The sequence below is a fragment of the Schistocerca serialis genome, unplaced genomic scaffold (assembly GCF_023864345.2).
Source record: "Schistocerca serialis cubense isolate TAMUIC-IGC-003099 unplaced genomic scaffold, iqSchSeri2.2 HiC_scaffold_1416, whole genome shotgun sequence".
In the NCBI taxonomy this organism is placed as follows: domain Eukaryota; kingdom Metazoa; phylum Arthropoda; class Insecta; order Orthoptera; family Acrididae; genus Schistocerca; species Schistocerca serialis.
Genome location: NW_026047643.1, coordinates 83,065 through 106,166, shown reverse-complemented (window position 1 = coordinate 106,166; position 23,102 = coordinate 83,065). Strand labels below are relative to the sequence as shown.

The window sequence follows — 23,102 nt, the reverse complement described above, 5'->3', positions numbered from 1 at the left end:
AGTTGACCGGCGTTGCCTGGTGAAACGTTGTTGTGATGCCTCGTGTAAGGAGGGGAAATACGTACTATCACGTTTCTGACTTTGATAAAGGGCGGATTGTAGCCTATCGCGATTGCGGTTTATCGTATCGCGACATTGCTGCTCGTGTTGGTCGAGATCCAATGACTGTTGGCAGAATATGGAATCAGTGGGTTCAGGAGGGTAATACGGAACGCCGTGCTGGTCCCAACGGCCTCGTATCACTAGGGGTCGAGATGACAGGCATCTTATCCGCATGGCTGTAACGGATCGTGCAGCCACATCTCGATCCCTGAGTCAACAGATGGGGACGTTTGCAAGACGACAACCATCTGCACGAACAGTTAGACGACGTTTGCAGCAGCATGGACTATCAGCTCGGAGACCGTGGCTGTGGTTACCCTTGGCGCTGCATCAAAGACAGAAGCGCCTGCTGTGGTGTACTCAACGACTAATCTGGGTGCACGAATGGCAAAACGTCATTTTTTTTTTTCCAGATGAATCTAGGTTCTGTTTACAGCATCGTGATGGTCGCATCCGTGTTTGGTGACATCGCGGTGAACGCACATTGGAAGCGTGTATTCGTCATCGCCATATTGGCGTATCACCAATTGAAAACGCCTGGTCAATGGTGGCCGAGCAACTGGCTCGTCACAATACGCCAGTCACTACTCTTGACGAACTGTGGTATCGTGTTGAAGCTGCATGGGCAGCTGTACCTGTACACGCCAACCTAGCTCTCTTTGACTCAATGCCCAGGCATATCAAGGGCGTTATTACGGCCAGAGGTGGTTGTTCTGGGTACTGACTTCTCAGGATCTGTGCACCCAAATTGCGTGAGAACGTAATCAGATGTCAGTTCTAGTATAATGTATTTGCCCAATGAATACCCGTTTATCATCTGCATTTCTTCTTGGTGTAGCAATTTTAATGGCCGGTACTGTTTTTTATCATGTAATAAGACATTAAAAACTTTATTAAACATTAAAAAACTACACTACTAATTGTCAGGTTTTAATTTTCTTCTCAGAGGTTTCCTGTGCACTAGCTGGAATTTTTTCGGAGAAATCTAGCTAGATTGACTTCTTGCAGCAATGGCAAAGATAAGAAGTCTTTCTCTTCTTTTTTGGGTGACAGATGGAGCGTGTTTTGCTTTTCTCCAATCGTTGTACCACTGCTTGTACGTCCGGTTCTGGTAGGCGCAATACAAGATGAATCGACACACGAAGTTCGCGGTCTATGCGGTAATGGTTGACTCGCTCTTTATTGTGCCGTGAGCAACGAGTTTGCAGGATTCATCAGAAAATCAAAGCGGCTCATCTGAGTATAGTTTCTGCAGGAATTGTGAAGGAGAAACGCGTTCACACCACTTACGACCAACACGCGGAAAAGTATTATCGTCTGCCATCGCTGGAAGAGGCTTCGGTCACCTCCGACATTTGTTTCAATGAAACGTATATCTAGCAGGACCTTAAGCTAAAGATGGGGCTCTACAATTGTCTTTACCACTTCGATAACTGTCATCATTTAAGGATGTCCCAGGTGGCGAAACAAATTCGCCTGCGCTGTTCCTGTAGCGAAATATATCTTCCCTTCCAATTTCGTTGTGACTATCTAATCAAACACGATAGAACAGTATTCTCAAAGTGAAGGAGCGTAACACGGACAGCAGAGGGAGACTCGGCCACTGAATCCGTAGCGCAGAGTCCACAGAGGGGGGCCTCGGAGAGCGCTGGCACGAAAGCAGCATTGGTGGTGTAGCTTCAGGCCAGACTGCAGAGAACAGCCCCGCCCGTACGCATCAGCAGCAGAGTGGCAGCAAACGCTGGGTCGTTACGGCGTTGCTGTCAAAATGGCGCTGAGAGGGGCTGAGCGGACGTACAGGGAGTTGGTTTATTCGGAATGCAGTGTTCTGTCGCGGGAAGCGTGGAGACTGCTCCGTTCTTGGAGAGAGAGAGAGAGAATAATAGTGCACGAGGCGCGGACGTGACGGCTCGCTGCGTCAGCTGCTGGTGTTGGGGGGGGGGGGGGGAAGGGGTCACGTGACGTCGCAGCCGCCGCCCCTCCTCTTCTAGAACAGTCTCTTGCGAGGCTGCGCTCAGTCGCTTTCGTACAGCAGGGCAGGCGTGTTCGTGGACGCAACAGGTAGGACTAGTTACGTAAACGTCGATAAACTAACGATCAATTATTAGCCTCTGCACTATCGTCATTATCGGGTCGTTTATAATGAAATCGTCTTCTATAGACTCGTGAATGTTTTGGGATGTTGTTTTACTGGATTCCTGATATTCACGGTACACTCGTGAAATTGTCGTTCGGGGAAAACCCCACTTGATCGCTACCTCGGAGATGTTTTGCCCCATGGCTAGTCCGCCGACTGTCACACCACGTTCCAACTTACTTCACTGTTGTTAACCTGCCGTTGTAGCAGCAGTAACCGCTGTGAGGCTAAGCGCAAATTGACTTCCTTTTTTTCACTCCAGTCACTAATTTTTTAAGAGTTATCGACAGCCATAGTGCGCGTCATTTATGACGACGGCCGGGTTTAGGTTCGTTCTGCGCATCTGACGTCACAAAACACAGTCAGCCAATGAACAGAGAACGACGTTGCCGGAGGTCGACTGCCGTGCAGAGCACGGACGAGTGTCTTCAGTTTTACAAACGTTCAGTTATAAATAAAGTAACTGAACAAAAGCAATGTCATGATAGCAGACTTTTATAGAATGTTTGCAAAAAGCATTCTTTATACCAATTGCTTCATATTCTATTAATTAAACCAAACAAGCAATAATTCTACTAATTCAGGCGATATCAAGGAAAGGCGTTTGTATCATTATCGCGAACCGCTTTTTTCGCAATAAAGAACAGCGGTAATTGTCTATTTCCTATTGTACTTCGACGAAACGTGAGTAATTCATAGTCATACCAACAGCGTTTGTCGGTATTTTGCGTCCTTTTTAGAATCCTCCAGGTCTGTTCACCGACGAGCTGCGTTGGCATAATGGTTAAGGTGCATAGGGGCTGGCAACGTCATATTCAATGTTTTCGTCGACTGATCTATGTTTTGGCAAGTATTTGCTATCCGTTGTGACAAACACAAATTGTTTGTGCACTGTGCCTCACTGACAATATATTTTAGTTTCTATGTTTTATTACGTCCAGAATTCAGTTTTGTGTTGTTCGCCAACTTTGTTTTAATCAGAACGTTTTGGAAAAAAGCGAAATGACTGTGGTAGAAATAAAAGTTTTATCACAGTCGCGAAAGACGGAATATTTCTCAATATTACATACGTCACCTATCAGGTACTTAAATGAGATATTGTTATACAGTAAATTTTATATGAAATTTAGATATCTTGTCCACATTTCATTCTCAACTTTGTGGCAACTAAAATCGACCATACGGAAAGTATACGCTAAGTTTGCGAACTATACTATACTATGGCGCTGCTTCTCTTACATCTACATCTACATGATCACTCTGCAATTCACATTTAAGTGCTTGGCAGAGGGTTCATCGAACCACAATTATACTCTCCACCATTCCACTCCCGAACAGCGCGCAGGAAAATCGAACACCTAAACCATTCTGTTCGAGCTCTGATTATTTTATTTTGATGATCATTCCTACCTATGTAGGTTGGGCTACACAAAATATTTTCGCATTCGGAAGAGAAAGTTGGTGACTGAAATTTCGTAAATAGATCTCGCATCGACGAAAAACGCCTTTGCTTTAATGACTTCCATCCCAACTCGCGTATCATATCTGCCACACTCTCTCCCCTATTACGTGATAATACAAAACGAGCTGCCCCTTTTTGCACCCTTTCGATGACCTCCGTCAATCCCACCTGGGCCGCCGCGGTGGCCGTGCGGTTCTAGGCGCTACAGTCTGGAACCGCGCGACTGCTACGGTCGCAGGTTCGAATCCTGCCTCAGGCATGGATGTGTGGGGTGTCCTTAGGTTAGTTAGGTTTAAGTAGTTGTAAGTTCTAGGGGACTGATGACCTCAGATGTTAAGTCCCATAGTGCTCACAGCCATTTGAACCAATCCCACCTGGTAAGGATCCCACACCGCGCAGCAATATTCTAACAGAGGACGAACGAGTGTAGTGTAAGCTGTTTCTTTAGACAGCTTGTTGCATCTTCTAAGTGTCCTGCCAATGAAACGCAACCTTTGGCTCGCCTTCCTCACAATATTATCTGTGTGTTCTTTCGAACTGAAGTTGTTCGTAATTTTAACACCAAGGTACTTAGTTGAATTGACAACGTTGAGAATTGTACTATTTATCGAGTAATCGAATTCCAACGGATTTCTTTTGAAACTCGTGTGGATCACCTCACACTTTTCGTTATTTAGCGTCAACTGCCACCTGCCACACCATACAGCAATCTTTTCTGAATCGCTTTGCAACTGATACTGGTCTTCGGATGACCTTACTAGACGGTAAATTGCCGCATCATCTGCGAACAACCTAAGAGAACTGCTCAGATTGTCACCCAGGTCATTTATATAGATCAGGAACAGCAGAGGTCCCAGGACGCTTCCCTGGGGAACACCTCATACCACTTCAGTTTTACTCGACGATTTGCCGTCTATTACTACGAACTGCGACCTTCCTGACGGGAAGTCACGAATCCAGTAGCACAACTGATTACGTATCAATAGATCGTTCCGTTCGAGGTTATTCATAATGTTTGAGTACAGTATATGCTCCAAAACCCTACTGCAAACCGACGTCAATGATATAGGTCTGTAGTTCGATGGATTACTCCTACTACCCTTGTTACACACTGGTGCGACCTGCGCAATTTTCCACCTGTAGGTACAGATCTGTCGGTGAGCGAGCGGTTGTATATGATTTATAAGTAGGGAGCTATTGTATCAGCGTAATCTGAAAGGAACCTAATCGGTATACAATCTGGACCTGAAGACTTGCCCGTATCAAGCGATTTGAGTTGCTTCGCAACCCCTAAGGTATCTACTTCTAAGAAACTCATGCTAGCAGCTGTTCGTGTTTCGAATTGTGGAATATTCCATTCGTCTTCCCTGGTGAAGGAATTTCGGAAAACTGCGTTCAATAACTCCGCTTTAGCGGCACAGTTGTCGGTAACAGTACCATCGGCACTGCGCAGCGAAGGTATTGACTGCGTCTTGCTGCTTGTGTACTTTCCATACGACCAGAAGTTCTTCGGATTTCCTAGCGCGTGTGTCGTTTGCAACTGGCAACGCAGCAATCTCCCGCGTTTGGGCGGGCATGCGCGAGCCGCCGAGATAAAAGAATTGATATAGTGAAACAAGGGTTCCCTAGTATAAAAATAAACATCAAATTTCTTCTCTTATGTTACTCCAAAGTTTCGTAAGCTATTGAGGTCTTTGTTGCCAATTGCTTGTTGAATGAGGGACTCTGTTTCAGAATTCTGTCGCAGTAGCTGCTGAATGAGTTTGTGCTAATTACGCTGTGTTTTGACAATGGAAGTACTATTAAACCTGTCAACAAGAGAAATGTGGACGTTACTCATAAATGGTGATGTTTCTTCGAATCAGAAAACTTCAACAACTCACACAAAGACTGCCAATTCTGTTGGAATTTTGGTTGAATCCCCATAACCCATCGGTATTTTTGACACTGAGCGACAGGAATGGAAACTTGCCCAAGGATTTTATTCCTTCTCTTGATCTGAGCATGATTTAAATTAATGACGAGCGCTCTTTCAGGCGGAATGATAGGAACACGCCAGATGCTGGTTACTCACATACGGCTTGCAAAACTCACAATGTGCAGTTCGCGAATAAAATAGTTCTTACTGAGAAAAATAAAAAAAATGATCTGTCGCACAACACAGTGGTCAGTGCATTGTCAGCAGCTGAGCATAATGCGCACGAAAGTAATGCGGGAGGTAGCCATTTGTGCCTCGTGAGCGATAGTTCGAAAAACATTGTCATGAAAGTAGAGGTGTCTTTGTCAGCAACACATTTCAACAAATTAAATGTATTTAATTACCACACTCTTTCAGGAAACTCCTACTTTCGTAATAATACCGACATTTTTTTTATTTGTGTAGCCTGCTGCATAATTCGTTTATTAATGCTCACACTGTGTATGCAACAATTGAAATCGTTTCTCTCAACATGGCGAGCCAATTAAAAGATGATTATTTGTGACTGTTTTTCGACTGTTTCTAGCTTGCCGTGGAAATATGATGTCCACATGTACATAGTATAATGTCTCTTATTACATCAATATCCAAATAACGATAGTGGAACATGCGTACTACATTCCTTTGGACGATTTTTTCCAGATGCACAAAGGGGTCATATCTGTGGAAATTACACGTTTTCGACTTTTTGCAACAGATCGTAGAGATACGTCAGCGTAACAGGCAACAAGTAGATAACCGTGTTTTACTTTCCTGCCTTGCCTCTAAATCACGTGATTTTATAATATTCCTTACTTCCTTAATCACTTCCTTCACGTCTGTCCGTTCTTCCGATCTGAAAACATTCTGGAGGCAGAAAATATAATCCGCGTTGCTAATGGCTCACCAGTTATTGAACCGTGCATTGTTCTTGACAAAAGAATAAACAAAACGAAAGAACTGTACAGATGTATGTAACTGAAAACTATTATGTACTAACGAAAATAGATGGAGCGCTTAAACGGCGCAAAACGAAACATTACTCAGTGACAGTAAAATACAGTATACAGCAAGGCCGTATTTTTCGGATGGGCAGTACATTCACTAGCCATATGCGCCATGCCAAGTGGACATACGGCAGGACTGCCTCCCCCCTCCATCCCTGCCTCAGTGCTCGCGCGGCGCGAGAAACTGTGCCGCAACCGGAGCGCCGCGCGACCTGGCGCAGACGCGCGTCGCGTCCCAGTCGCGTTGCGTCGCAGTTTGAGCGGTCCCATTTGAACCTGTGATGTTGCAAAAACGCGCGCTGGACTGGGTCGCGCTATACGCGTCTTAATTTGCGTCTAGCTTAACAACTGCGCCACTTTTGTGTTACACAGGCGTTGCCGACCGCAGCGCCATATTCTGCATGTTTATATCTGTGTTTGAATACGTATACCTATACCAGTTTCTTTGGCGCGTATCAATAGTTTTGAAGAACACCGTCAATAGTGTGTCGGCTATCGATGCTTAAGTAACACTAAGTAGTGGCCTTCCTCTGTTGCGGGGGCGTGAGGCCGTGGGGCGGCACGCGGGGGCAGCGGCTGTGGCCGGCCCGCCTCCCCCACTTCCGCCCCCGCCGCCCACACAGCTGCAGGGCGGCGCGCCTCCCACGCTGGCCTTCTGCCCTAGTGTGAACCAGTGCAGACGTGACCGCGTGCGTGAATTACGTCACCCGGTCGCGACTGACGTGAGGTGGCCATTCTGTGCCGCCACAGAGGCGAGGACGACTTTTCCGCTACTGGAGACCTGCCAGTTTAGCAGTGCGGAAGTACACTTCTCGGCCAGTTGCTCTGACGAATTCTTCCGAGAAAGGTTGCCAGAAGACGTCGTACAAGTGTTGCCGGAACATCGCTCCGAGACGAACGCATTACTCGGGGGCTTCGACGTCGAGAAACCGTGAGTGTCTGTTCCTTAGTTTAGCTGTTAAGTCCCACAGTGCTCAAAGCCATTTGTTCCTTAGTTTCTGTCGCCTAGTGTAAAGTACCTTTTCGGCTCGCTAGATGGCGGTGCCATAGGTCCAACGGATATCAACTGCGTTTTTTTAAATAGGAACACTCATTTAGCCAGATGGCGCTACGGTTGGCCCACTAGATGGCACTGCCATAGGTCAAAGGGATATCGACTGCGTTTTTTTTTAAAAAATAGGAACCCCCCTTTTTTATTACATATTCGTGTAGTACGTAGAGAAATTTGAATGTTTTAGGTGGGCCACTTTTTCCGCTTTGTGATTCATGGCGCTATAATGGTCACAAACGTATAAGTGGTATCACGTAACATTCCGCCAGTGCGGACGGTATTTGCTTCGTGATACATTGCCCGTGTTAAAATGGACCGTTTACTAATTGCGGAAAAGGTCGATGTTGTGTTGTATGGATACTGTGATCAAAATGCCCAACGGGCGTGTCTTAAGTATGCTGCTCGGTATCCTGGACATCATCCAAGTGTCCGGACCGTTCGCCGGATAGTTACGTTATTTAAGGAAACTGGAAGTGTTGAGCCACATGTGAAACGTCAACCACGACCTCCAACAAATGATGATGCCCAAGTAGGCGTTTTAGCTGGTGTCGCGGCTAATCCGCACATCAGTAGCAGACAAATTGCGCGAGAATCGGGAACCTCAAAAACGTCGGTGTTGAGAATGCTACATCAACATCGATTGCACCCGTACCATAGTTCTGCGCACCGGGAATTGCATGGCGACGGCTTTGAACGTCGTGTACAGTTCTGCCACTGGGCACAAGAGAAATTACGGGACGATGACAGATTTTTTGCACGCGTTCTACTTAGCGTCATTCACCGACAGCGGTAACGTAAACCGGCATAATATGCACTACTGGGCAACGGAAAATCCACGATGGCTGCGACAAGTGGAACATGAGCGACCTTGGCGGGTTAATGTACGGTGCGGCATTATGGGAGGAAGGATAATTGGCCCCCATTTTATCGATGTTAATCTAAATGGTGCAATCAATGTATGCTGATTTCCTACGTGATATGCTACCGATGTTACTACAAGATATTTCACTGCATGACAGAATGGCGATGTACTTCCAACACGATGGATGTCCGGCACATAGCTCGGCGTGCGGTTGAAGCGGTATTGAATAGCATATTTCATGACAGTTGGATTGGTCGTCGAAGCACCATACCGTGGCCCGCACGTTCACCGGATCTGACGTCACCGGATTTATTTCTGTTGGGAAAGTTGAAGGATATTTGCTATCGTGATCCACCGACAACGCCTGACAACATGCGTCAGCGTACGGTCATTACATGTGCGAACATTACGGAAGGCGAACTACTCGCTGTTGAGAGGAATGTCGTTACACGTATTGCCAAATGCATTGAGGTTGACGGACATGATTTTGAGCATTAATTGCATTCATGTAGTATTTACAGGTAATCACACTGTACCAGCATGCATTCTCAGAAATAAGATCACAAAGGTAGATGTATCACATTAGAACAACCGAAATAAAATGTTCAAACGTACCTACGTTCTGTATTTTAATTTAAAAATCCTACCTGTTACCAACTGTTCGCCTCAAATTGTGAGCCATATGTTTGTCGCTATTACAGCGCCATCTATCACAGAGCGAGAAAAGTGGTACAACTGAAACATTCATCTCTCTTTACGTACTACACGAATATGTAATAAGAATGGGGGTTCCTATTTTTAAAAAAAGCAGTAGATATCCGTTTGACCTATGGCAGCGCCATCTGTTTTCCTCCTTAAAGGTAGACAAGTTTCGTTTTTTTGTCGTTTTTTCCTTTGTCTCTTATTTCGTGTGATATTTGGCGCGGTCACTATCAGTGGACCTCTCTCTGTCTCTCTCTCTCTCTCTCTCTCTCTCTCTGTGTGTGTGTGTGTGTGTGTGTGTGTGTCACAATCTCAGTTACCTTTTAATTATTTTCCTTAGTTGTTCTTCACATTTTCGTAGTACATGCAACGTAATTCGTGGAATTTGGGTCTAGGAATGTAGGCGCCGTCTGACGTACGCCATGCACACCTTAGGCCGTAAAATGCTGCGTAATGTGCCGCCGAGGTGTCGAAATCTTTCTTAAAGCTGGAGATACCGTCGTGTTGTATTTACAGTCTAGTCTACACGTGCTCGGAGCTGCAGACACGGAATGTCGGCTATCCGGTGACACAGTGACTCCGCAAAGTGTTCGTCTAATACGTGATCGTATGTTTAAGGGTGTATGAAGGGCCGAAAACTGGCGGATGGAAACGAAGCAGGTACAAGCACGTTATTGATCAGTGAAAATGAGAATGCAATAAAGAAACACAGGTTTGCTCCGTGAATAAACACGTTTGAGCATTCAGAAGTACAGATAGGCAATGTAAGACGCAAAATCAGTATTCGTCTGCAGTACTGTAAATCACACTTTGAACATAGAACGTTGTTAGTAGGGCCTCCTTTCCTCCTATAATCGCTGGCATTCTTTCTTGGAGTGGATTTCACCAGAGATTGTGTTGTTTGCACTGTAATTTTACGGCATTCCTCTTGGAGAGCGGTCTGTCGATCAATTCTATTGGATGTCTGACGTGATGTTTTGGTCGAGCAAATGCCACAAATTGTCGATAGGATTAGTGCCTGGGGTGTCTGCATCCAGTGGGGCCTGTTATACAACAGCCACAGTTAGAGCAGTACGTTTTGACTGAATGTCTTGTGTGAAAATATAATACCCATATGATTCACAGTACTGTTTTTAGGGTATTTATGGTGCATATTGTGGTCCATAATGCCATCAATGAGCAGCCTCACACATGTACTGAAACCATGTGTAACTGGGGCTGTTAAATTTCTCTGTTCAAATTCAGAATTCTTTTTTCTCCACCCTGTTACGCGCCCTTTACACGTAAACAGCTCAAATCCATTCTCGTCAGTAAATACAACCTTCCTGCAGAAACCAAACGCACCTGATTTATGTTCCCTTTGAAATGCAACTCGCTTTCTTCTATTCACTTTACTGACGTACGGTTTTCTGCGGGCTGTTCGTGCAGAAACAGGCCTTCCTGTACGCACACGAAAACCAGTAGCGAGGTGTGGGGCGCTCTGTTTCGAATTTTTGATGACTTCTTCTCGAAGTAGCTGTCGTTTCTCCATCTCGGACAGAACTGCAGCACGACCGCTTCGCGATTTGTTTTCGTAGTTTCTGCTCCGATTGAACCTGTGTGTAATACTCGTAGCTGTACTGCTGTGTGTACCGGCGGTTTCTCCAAAACATTTTCCTCGTCGAAACAACCTGAGGCACGTATCTCTTCGTTTATAGTTTCGCAACGCTCTCGACGTAGATGGCGTGAGTATGAGTGAACGGCTTCCAGACCGGAGAGGCAGCTGTTCGGTGGGCTGGGTGGAACACGCACGAACGCGAGAGGCCGTGTGTCGGCGCGGCTGTTGCCCAGTGGGGCAGGACCCGTTTGGCGGTCTTACGTAGCGTGTGTTTGGTCACAAATATAGGTGAAGACCGGTTTATTGCCAAGTGTCGAAATCAACCGATGTAAGGAAATAGTTGCTATTCGTTTCGCAGCGATATTTGTATGACTGTGTTATAGTCTATGCGCCACGGCCGGTCGAACAGTTTGTGGAGTGACTGTACTTGTGGTCACAACACGTTCCAAGAACGACGCCCTGTTCTCCGAACTGTCGTAGCTTTGTTTACAAAAAAGTACTGGAACTTTTGCCGGTAGCAATACGTCAAATTCAGTGTAAAGAGCGGCGAAGTGCATGCTGTTCTAATTACCAATAATGTGCTCAGTTTACTCTGAAAAAAAGTTGCTCTAGTGACCCGAAGAGGCGGCAACGTGTATCTCACACTGTTACTCGGGCTATGCAGGCAGAATAGATCCAGCTTGCTACTAAATGGCCGAATAGAAATGAAAGAAAATTAAGAGTTCGCTCAGAAATGCTCAGTTACGAAACAAATGTTACTCCTGTTTAGAAGTGAAACCGTGAAAGAAAGTACACCCGAAGAAGTAGGTGGTATACTTCGGACTTGGTCTTCTTCTCAATAAAATTGCCTCGTGTTCAATGTACGGAGCCCTGGAATGCAACCGATGTGATACTGTCGTAATTGCCGACGGATAGTACCACGGAGTACATTAGTATCAACTAAAATACTATTATGCTCAACACGATGTTTCGGCTCTTATGCAGTTTATATTGTCCATGCGCTGATCACGAGAAAAGTGCCTTTTTTTGAAGGGAACGCGTATTTCTGAAGATATAAGCATATATATGCACGGAATACCAAAAAAGTACTTATTTTCATATGGATGCAAAAAAAGATCAATTAACTGTCTGCTTCGACCAACTTGCCAATATGCTGCAGACTCTTTAATATATTTCTTCAGTCTTTACCCGTAGGTAAAGCTTACAGTTTCATACATCCTAACCATGATAGCTATAGTTGACTTTGCATATTGTTGCATATGGTATATGTCCCTGTTGCTCACAGTTATATATCTTGATCAGTGCGCCCAACAACCTATATTTTTCTGTTGAGGCTGTCTGTTTTGAAGTATCGTATATTACTGTGTGTGCCAAAATGGCGAGAAGTTTTCGAGATGTGAGTGACTTTCTAATGGAAGATTTACACCATGTCACGGAGAACACCCAAAGTTCGATACAATGGGCTAGGCAACAAGGTCCTTTGAAGAACGATATGGTGTGTGAAAATGGGAATTGTGTTGGATACACAGGAGAAAACTACAGGGAAAGATGGCGAAATTTGGCGCTGCTCCGTTGGCAGGGCCTGCAGAATGAAATGTTCAGTCAGGAAAATGTCATTTTTTTGCTGGCAGTCATTCGGACATTTCTACAATTTTGCGACTGTCTTAGGTGTGGGCTTTCGAACTGAATAAGCAAAAGTTTTTAATGAGGGAGCTCAAAATTGGCAGTGAGCAGACTGTGGTCGATTGGTGCCAATTTTGTAGGGATATCTGCCATGAATATTTCGTAATTGAGCCAATAGTTTTGGGCGGCCCTGGCCATACTGTTGAAATAGACGAGAGCTGCTTCTTCAGGAGAAAGTAAAGGTCATAGTGTGCGGCAGCAATGGGTCCTGACGTTGAGACAAAGCAAAGCTTCATGGTTGCTGTGCCACGTCGTGATGCTACGCATTTGCTGCAGCAGTATGTTTTGCCTGGAACCACAGTAGTTTCCGATTTGTGGCAAGCTTACAACACCATAGGTAACATGGGCTGCAATCATCTGTCAGTCATTCGCTTTATTTTGTCGATCCCTTTACAAACGATACCACAAATCACGTGGAGTCAGTCTGGCAAAAAGCTAAAGAAAAAAATAAAAGGCGTTTCGGAACTCACCGTGCTGTGCTGAATAAGTACCCGGCGGAATTTCTCTGGCGTCAACGTTTTGGGGAAAATCCATTCCACAGTGTCATTGAGCGTGTTCGAAAAATCCATCGCAATGCCGCAAATTAACTTGAGGTAGCTGTTTTTATCTAATCTGTGATTCGAGCTTTAATGTATATCTGTGCAAAATAAACAAATACGATTTTTTGAGAAAATTTTGTTATTAATTCCATCTTTTTTGCAAAAAAAAATGGTTTTGAAATTCCGTGCATACATATGCAATACGTCATTTCTGATAAAAAAAATTTTTTGAGGCAGTTAATTGATCTATTTTTTTTTTTCATCCGTACGAAACTCATCAGATATGATTGTAACACACAATTTTTGAAATAAAAAATGTTTTGGTATTCCGTGCATATATGTGCTTATATCTTCAGAAATACGCGTTTCCTCGAAAGATAGGTACTTTCCTCGTGATCAGCGCATGTACCCCCTAAACTGCAGAAGTGCCGATTGTTCTTCATAATACTACCCGCTTATGCCTGTTCCGCTCGCGAATGGCGAGTGGGTCTGTAAGCGTCTGTATTGGCTGCAGTTTCCGGATTTCGCCCTCGTGCCCATTTCGCTGCAAGCCCGTGAGTCTGGAGGAGGCGCGCTGGCGCTGCCAAACAGCAGTCTGGCCGCAGGAAGCGGGCGTCCGCGCACCGCAGGTCAGATAACTGCGTGTCGGCAGCTCAGGGTCGGCCGGTGACGTCAGCGGCCTCGCCGGCAGGGAAGTGCGCAGCGGCGAGGCCGAGAGTGCGCACAGTACCCTCCTCCACATACCGCAACGTGATGCAGGCGGTTACTCAGTCTTACTGCACTCCGCATCACAGTATTAATTCGGTACTACTTCCCGTTTAGATTTGGTTGTTACACGAGACATGTGTTGCAATAGAGCAATTAACGAATTACGATTGCGCGGATCAGAGCATACTGTTGAATTCACAATGGTAGATTAAGTACGCTTCATATCTTCGAGAGCGATGTTTCACACTGGTGCGGAAAACACCGGGCCATAAAAAATGTGTAGGCCACATGAAGTTTTCAGGTGGAAGAATGTTTCCTTCAGCTTATATGAAAGATGTGATTGTTCGTATGTTGGCATAGTTTGACAACACAAATTGTATCGTTTATCGTTCCGGTTATAAAAGTGGTTGGTCGACTGTGAGTCAGCCTCTCCTCTCCTCTCCTCTCCTCTCCTCTCCCTCTCCCTCTCCCTCTCCCTCGTCACTGAGTTCACGACGCTGCCAGTAGAGTCCCCCAGCCACCAGGAAGAGCTGCCTCAGCAGTCGGGCAGAGGTGAAGATGAGCTGCGGTGACGGGCGCCAGCCGAGAGACTCGGCCGGGAATCGAACCCGGCTACGCTGACCGCGAGAGCACGGGCTGGTGCGCGCTGCTCACTGCTGGTCCCTGCGCTCCGCCCCCCCCCCCCCCCCCCCCCCTGCTGCACGTACTCACCCTCCCGGGATTCTTCAGTTCGTTGCTCATGCAGCGATGTCTGGACGAACGCCGGACATTTGCCACGCCGGACATTTGCCACGCCTGCCCCTTCGCCAGGTAGCGACCCCTCAGGTAAGGGACGCCCTTCCTCGTACTTATTCTGTCCGCTTTCAAACCGCCGTCTCCACATTTTACTCGATTCACCCAGTACGTAACGGACCTTCTTCCTCGACATCTTGGCCAAATACTGAGCTTCTTTTCCGAAATCGAAATATTTATAACTTTTGGGAAACGAAAGCAATACCGACGCTTATGTTAGTATGAAATTAGTTCTGCCAAGTATAAATACAGATTCCTGTGTCTGTACGGTAGCTTCCTTTCACGCTTAGCGATTGCGATGGAAACAGTGCGTCGCGATGGGAGCAACAAGAAAGGAACGACGTAATGTAAGGTGAGTATTGCCTCACGTGTTCCAATATTTCTACGGAAATACTACTAGACACGTAGTAACTAAAGCTATAACAAACTTCCCGCAGTTCAGCTGCCTATCTATCTCCTCAACGCAATGTTCGGCCAAGAACTTGAGAAGGAGGTGAAACGAATGCCCCGCTGTCGGACAGCAGTTTCGACCCCGCGGCTGTGCGCCCTGTACACGCCGCAGTCAGGTCTGGCCGCCCGTCGGCAGCTCAGCGTTACACTACGTGGCGTGCGACGGACTCCTGGGAAACTCACCTGACGTAGCCGCTGCCAAGAACGGACGACGGGTCCGGTCAGCGGTCTGGAATGGCGATTTGGTAACTGGCGTTTCTGTCCGGGAACACCTCGACACGTGTACATCAGTATACTTTCACAGGAGAACATGTAATACACAGCCTTTACGTGATGAAATCGCGCAGTGCTTATAACTTGCTGAAACACTTCATTACAGTGCCAAGTACAGCTTTTGTCTGGCGAAATCACTGGTCCAGGTGTAAAAGAACATCCCCTCATTTCCTCCCAGTTGATCGTTTTGTGCGGCAACCGCATCTCGAACACCGTGTGGTTGGTGGCAGCTGCAAAAGCTAAGCTCCAAAGTTTGCCAGCAGTAACTTCCAGAGGTAACGCTCTCGTATGCCGCCATGACATTTTGCGCCATTACATTACAGCAAATCGAACAGAAAAGAGCGACTTTTTGACGAATGTTTCAAATCCGACACAGCTTGTTCAGGAAGGTGAGATTAAACGCCGTCCACTCCTGTGTTTCCTCTCTGTTAAGCCAGCCGAGCTGACTGCCACTTGGCAGAAACCATTACAGGTTCGTGCCATTGAGGAACGAGACCTGTGGTAAAGCCGCGACAGAGCAGCTGTTTCGACCCCCTCGGCACGGCTGGAAACCCGCAGCGCTGGCCGCGCCACGAGGGAACCGACCCAGAATTCAGAGCGCTGTCAGCAGCGGGCAGCAGGCGCTCCGACCCACCGCTACTTAGGGATCCATTTCGGTACTCAGCTGCATAGTTGTTTGCAAGGTTTTAATTCGAGTTAAAAGTACTTGTGGAAGGAAATCCAAATCCTTTAACGATACCTTCTAACACGAAGATGTTATCGAACACGACAGCCCTATTCCGTCTTCGTGTGTGATGTTAGACAGAAATTTTTACATGGAAGAAAAAGGAGAGGTAAATATTACATCCTTCCCCTTGAAGTGCAAGGCGGCTGTCAAGAATTGCGGTAAGCGATTCGCGACGTGGCTTTCTTGCCGGGAGGGGGGGGGGGGGGGTCAAAGTGCTGGGAGGAGGAGGATCGCGTGACGTCAGAGCCGCGTCCGGTTCTGGAACAGTGGCTGGATCATGGAGGCGGAATGAGGGGAGACGGGCGGCGCTATAGAGTGACGCTGTAAATTGTTCGAAGTCAGTGGGCGGGGCTCCCGCCATCTTGGATCCCACGAAACACTAGCAGACGAGTGTTCACAATTGCTTCTTGTTCGTCATTTCTGTCTTGTACACGCGATATTTATTTTGTGCAGTAAATGTTATACTGTTTTAGTGAACGACACAGCATAAGAAACGCAACTTCAAACGTTTTTTGGTCTTAAATGCGTATTCGATACAGTAATACGACACGAAAATATTACGCTTCTGGCCCCAGTACTGTAATTCTTTTTTGTTTATACACTTCGAATTACCGAGAAGACAAGTATGTGCTCTGAAAAGCGTGCTTTCGTAATCCATTTCTCTTCACTTTGATTGTGTTCGTGTCGATAACTGATAAAACCAGAACTCCGAAAGCAATGATTGATAGTTTAGAGGCACCGATTTGTATTCGTTGCATTTTCAAGTCAAATGCAAATTTTAAATGTTCAAGTTTGCAAGAAACTTACTTTATTTCCTTTGGTGTCCCATAGCTGTATGCAAGGATGATTTAAACAAGCCAGCTGTCGTGTCAACAGAGTGAAAGATTCGTTAAATTGCGAAGGAAGTGAACGGAATTCAAGATTGTCAGGCCCATTGTAATTTACACGTCTGCTTTGTTCTTAAATTGTACACACCAAGTGACATGCAGTGTGGCGAATAACAGCAGTTTACAGGGTAACACGACAGCACAGTGCTTAATGTAATGACCTAAGTAGCCTGGACTCGGATGGGGAACTTTGCTGTAACAAATATCCAACCCTTTAAACACTTATAATTCAACCACTGTTAACAGGTGTTCCACACATTTCACTGAAGATTCAATTAACTACTTGTAGTTACATTACTTTTGTATTAAACTGTCGCATTTAAAACATTGGTCTCCATTTCCAGGATATTTCCTGCCAGCACTTTCCAGTTACTTGGGAATAAGCAAACACTGAAGACCAAGTGCATTGCTCACTTCCACAGAGCTGTTCGCGTTGGATTGACAGGAAGTCTAAAGTCAAATCACAGAAATAAAACCATACTGTAAAACTTTACAGTTCGTCAGAATTTCAAGTATGTATAAGAAAATAGCGCTTAAATAAGTCCACTTACGAATGAAATGTGATTTGTTTAGACTTTAGACTACAATCAGAACGATGCAAGCCGGCATTTTTCCTCTTATTTTTACCTCCATGAGCAGAGGCGTGTGCCCTCTCCACAGCAGAGCAGGCTGTGTGTGTGTGTGTGTGTGTGTGTGTGTGTGTGTGTGTGTGAGCGCACGCAGCAGCAAGGAACGTACCTCTGTTGTGGACACAGATTTTTGTAAGACGCGAAATTATTAACCTGCTACAATAGGTTTTAAAATCTTGTAATACGTATCTATTTCAGATGATGGTTTCCAGCCTGAGATCAGTTTGAAACTGTAATGTTTGGAAGATACAGGTTGGCTGGTTGGTTTGCGGGAGGGACCAGACGAGGTCATCGCTCCCATCGGATTTGCGGAGGAAGGGCAACGAAGTCGGCCGCGCCCTTTCAAAGGAACCGTCCCGACATTTGCCTGAAGCGATTTAGGGAAATGGCGGAAAACCTCAGTCAGGATGGCCGTGCGCGGGTTTGAACCGTCGTCCTTCCGAATACGAGAACATACAGGGCGTCCGGAAGTGCGCAGCTTAATAAACTATTTCTCTCTTCTGAAGCATAACAAACAGTCGTTGAAACGTAGACAATGAAAGAAACGTAAACTCGATGCTTGAAGAAACTGGCGTCCAAATTTTCTATTTACCCTTCGATTTAATAACTGAGTAATACATTTTTGCCAGCGACGAAAAGTTTCACAAAAAGTAATGAAAACATAGCACAAATGTAGGTTACGGTATATTTAAAACCGTCGAGAAACTGTCTTCAATCGTAGAGTACACTGTCGTTTTCAGATGAGACTTTTCCCTTGCACACAGAAGCACTTATTCAGAATTTCTCTTGCACAGATGGTAACCATAGCTTTCACACGATAAGTCGCTTTCTGTGGTCTTTATCTCTGGCTCTCTGCTTACCTGCGTTCTTGAAGCGTGTGTGGCATCTGGCTTTCTCCTAGTTGGTTCTTCATTTGGAACAGGAGTAACTTAAATAACCTCTAGCTTCTTTGCGGGTGTGCCTCTTACAGCGTAAATGATCGGCAAATGCAGTCCTTTCAAGTCCTCGAATCGTTCTTCGAAAGTTACAATCCTGATTCGCGCGTCTGCAGTTTTCTGCCGTTCGTTGCGCCGAGGTACACCCACCCTGGACGTTGTGTAAGAGCTGACCGCAGCTGCGGGAAGCAGACTGCACAACACACGCCTCCCGTCCCTGGCGTTTGGTCTGCAGCACCCACTCCTCCCTAAGGTTCTTCTGGGTTTTCTTCTTCCGTGCGTCAAGTTGTCATTCCTGGCAGCAAATTTTTCTTCACTTTCTCCTTTGTGATTCAAGTATAACTCTTACTGGTCGGTAAATCTGCGAATGCAAACCTGGAGGAATACACCTCTTTGCCTGCTGCCGTCTTAGCTCTTTCGGTGTGCGTTTCGTGTTGCATTAGGAAGTCCCAGCTGAGATAAGCCTGTAGTCCTGTGACAGAGACGGTGGGTTGTGGTGTCGCAGCCTGTATTCCTTTCCTTAGCGGCTCCATCGGTGCCTCCAAACTCTCTCTCAGCACGGCGTCCACAGGCGCGCCTGCTCTCCCTTCGTTTCTGTTGTGTATCACTCAGCTGCACTACCGAACGTGCTAACGTGTACGCCAGGTTTCCCTTTGGGGAAAGCGTTAAATGGCAAGACACAACATCCCGTCAATTGTATTGTGACGTCAACCTTGCGAATATACAGTTCACTTCTTCGAATACTGTGGCAAATATCCAGGTAAGTTCTCATTTTAATTAAAATTCAGAACAAAGCGTCTATTTCAGAATCGGTAACGGGAGATTCATTTCCTCATTCAGATTCTTCTGTTGTAGGACCGCAGTTTTCCTAACAATTTCGAGAGTGAAAATTTTTTGAATGGTTCACACACACATTCCTCTCGCAGCTGTAGTTACTCGCTGGGGTTCGTGGACCAAGTTGGCAAACTCACTTTTTACAGACCCCGGGATGCTTCTTCGGGATGCGCTCTACCAGAGCTTGTAGCGTATTTGGAGTGTTACCTGTGTGGATTGTTTCTTCGTTGCCCTCCATTTCTTTTTCATTTGCATTCTCTCCAACTTGTATGTAATCCGACTTGTAATCTCGTAACGCTCATAATTTTTCGACTGCTGAAAAGTTAAGCGTGAATTTCTGCCTCGTCCAGGCAAATCTATCTTAGAAAAAACACATTTGGTTTATTGTGACAAACTGCTGCTATTAATGGTCAGTTATAAATCAGCTACGAAAATGAAAGTAAACAATTACATGTTCAAAAAGGCGTTGCAAAACTTTGATTTTAGGTTGCCGAATGAAATTAAGACCTAATTGGAGTTGTCACAGGTGATGCCAACACTGTGCAAAATACGTCCTTGAGCACAACTTAGGTTTTTGTCGTTCTTATTCGACATACCGACACCATCTGGCTGGTCTCTTACTGGCAGTCTGCAACGCCCGTTGTTCAGAAGTCTCCATGAATAAGTTAGCTGCAGCAGGACTGAGAGGACTGCCCATAGCCACCCCGTCAATCTGAACAGATTTTATGAACATAAAAGTCATTATTGTATTGAAAGTAGGTTGTGGTGAGGCATTGTCGGAATAATGCCACAGTATCGGTTTCGGAACATTGACCAACCATCGACAGATCTAAAATGCAGAAAATAGCATAAGAGGTGAAGAGTAACACACACATTTTATGTTTAAACTTCCACTGTTTCATACGTACAAAAAAAAATTGCTGCTTAATTATGTCAGGCATGAGGCATTAGACATCGTCAGGATTGGTTGTGCTGACTCGCTGACTTGTTAAAACGTTATTTTAACGCCGTTCTGCTCATTTTTCGTCAGACATAGCGGTAGCGAGTGCGTATGCGTACCGTCGCAAGTCGAGTAGTGACGTAGCCGAAAGTCGGTCGCTATGGTTACAGAACGTACGACGTCAGCCACGCAGGTCTCCGGTAGTCACAGTGTGTGAGCGCAGTGTGACGTCAGTGGTGACCACAACGCAGTGCGTGTGTCGACCTAAAGGCCTGGCCACACACAATCCGTCAGCGGCCAGGGGCGTTAGTCGGCTGCTACAGGGTGGAAGGGGCCGAACGCCATTATTAAGCCTGCATGCGTAGCGCGATTGTCTTGGCGTTCAGACGGTTTGGAATCTTCACGCGGGACACGTTATCTCCGTGCGAGGAAATGAGTAGCTCGCGCTAGCGATACGAAATGGCACCGAGAAGACGAGATGTTGAGTGCTCGACATTCTTAGCGAGAGAGAAAGCTTAGGAGAATAGCATCGTCTGTGCATTGATGTAGTGTCTGACGAAGATAGGTTCTTCAAATATTTTCGTACGTCGCGAGGATGTTTCGAGGAAATGCATCGCCTGATAAAAAGGTAGCACCGAGATGTGCACAACGAACTGGAGAAAGCCAATTGATACAAGGCACAGACTAGCCATTTCTTTGAGGTAAGTTTTACCATTTGTGACCTCTTTGTGCTTCAAACAGAAGTCATATAATTTATTCCGTTTCAGTTTTGCTGTATGATACGAAATGTTCGGCGGAAGAAAGTGCTGTCCCACTACGTAGTTACGAGTGGAGTGATAAATTTATCTGCAGTGTTTACGAATACAGCAAACGATAGTAACATCTGGTTCCGTATGTTCCGCTAGAGAGAACTTTCTACTTAATAAATTGCTTTGTTTCATTGTATTCATAACATTGTCATTGAATTTAAAGAAACGTATCTTTGGTCGTTAACTCATCTATTCGTTCTATCGGCATAAGATACTTGACTACAGGCGACAGTCACCAGACTGTAGCTTTTTCTTCTCGGTTAGGACGTTCGACAGTCTCAGAAATTGTGAAACAAGTGAGCCAGGCAATATGGACTGTTCTACAACCCAAGTATTTACCTACTCCTACAACAGAGATGTGGAAGAAATCTGAAGAAGGATTTCTAGAACTTTGAGGGTTTCCGAACTGCCTCGGAAGCGTAGGCGGAAAGCGTATAAGGTTAAAATGCCCGAAGGACAGTGGATCCCAGTTCTCCTGTTACAAACAATTCTTTTCGTTGCTTCTCCTGGCGATCGTTGATCCATACTACGGGTTCACGGTAGTTGATATTGGAAATTATGGACGCCACAGTGACAACAGTATTTCTGAGAATTCAGCTCTCTGTCAAGAGTATATCGAGGGCAAAAGTATTCTACCACCAAATCAGGATCGCGTGTATCGTACAAAAAGTTGTACTGCCTCACCTCCTCTGTAAGTCTTTCCGTGTCCACGATGCGTGCACCACGAGCTGCGAGACAAAAACCGCCCCACGCCGCTGCTTCCAGTGTGACCGCAGAGCAGCTGAGTGCGCAGGCAGCCGCTCCGGCTTGCGGCGAGTCTGTGGCCTGTGGCAACCCGAGGCGCGCTCTGTTGAGAGACGGCCGCCATACGACGACGGGCGACTCCGCAGTGCGCGGCCCAAGGCCACACACAGGCCGCCTTCTGTCTGGCGGCGCATCGCTGGCAACGCCGCACACGTCTCGCCTCGTGTGCAGAGGTGGGCCAAACGGTTACTCTGGAGCAACCGTTACCACAGTTCCAGTTACTCGTTGATAACCGTTATGTTTAACGGTTATTAATAACTGCCAAGTTAATTTTCGCTAGCGAGTACCGAATACTCAGAGGGGCTACAGTTAAATACCGACATTGTTGCAATCCTTCAGTTTAGTTATCAGTATAACTGCGAGTAGTGTGGAATGGCTGGAATGTCGCATGAATCGTGTCATAACCTTAGCTTATTAACTCCGGGTACATTTTAGAACGATTATTAGTGTTTCATATTATATGTTTGTAGGTTATCAGTCGCTATTAGAAATATTATCTTCGCAGCTGCGACAGAAAGTACGCGTAACTTCGCCACAGCACTGTTCAAGTAAAATGTTAACAACGTGCGTTTTTAAGTATGAAGTGATATGTAAACTCAATACTCTAGGTTAAATTCGAAGCTTAATTTCCTGTGCTGCTCACTTAATAGAATAAGTGTACAGCCTTGTAATACAACAAAAAATATACGCAATGTGACAGATTCGTTTACTCCTGTCATGTAAAAGATAATCCTATTGGGGAAAGTGTGAGTGCGCTAATCCAAGTTGTATGTGAGATTTGGAAACTGCTCGATTTCTCCAGCTACAACATGTTTATAACATATGAAGACACGCAGATCGAAAGCGTTGACAGTGTTACATTTCTTGCACTACAACTCGATAATAAATTCAGTTTGGAAGGGCATACCACATTTTTTCACTCTATTATTTCATAAGGAAGCATATTCTGCGGTAACTCATCAAACGTAGCAAAAGTTTTTCGCATGTAAAAGCGTGTAATAAAAATCATTTGTGGTATAAATTGGAGAACATCATGTAGGAACCTGTTCAAGGCACTTTGTAATCTAACCACTTGTTCCTAGTATAATTATTCCTTAATGAAATTTGTTACAGGTATTTCCAAGCAATAACTCAATACATAATATCAGTACTATAAATAGGAACAGCAATCTACATAAAGACCTAAAATCACTTACCTTGGTCCAAAAATGGTAC

General features: G+C 45.6%; 1 protein-coding gene across 1 annotated transcript in view; it reads left to right on the top strand.

The window, feature by feature from the left end:
• Positions 1-2,095: 2,095 nt before the first annotated feature.
• The window catches only part of LOC126442980 (histone-lysine N-methyltransferase EHMT1-like), a 52,017-nt gene continuing 31,010 nt past the window's right edge, over positions 2,096-23,102 (top strand). Inside the window, exon 1 of the mRNA XM_050090829.1 lies at positions 2,096-2,163. The gene's annotated coding sequence lies outside the window, so the exon portion shown is untranslated. The remainder of the gene's footprint in view (positions 2,164-23,102) is intronic.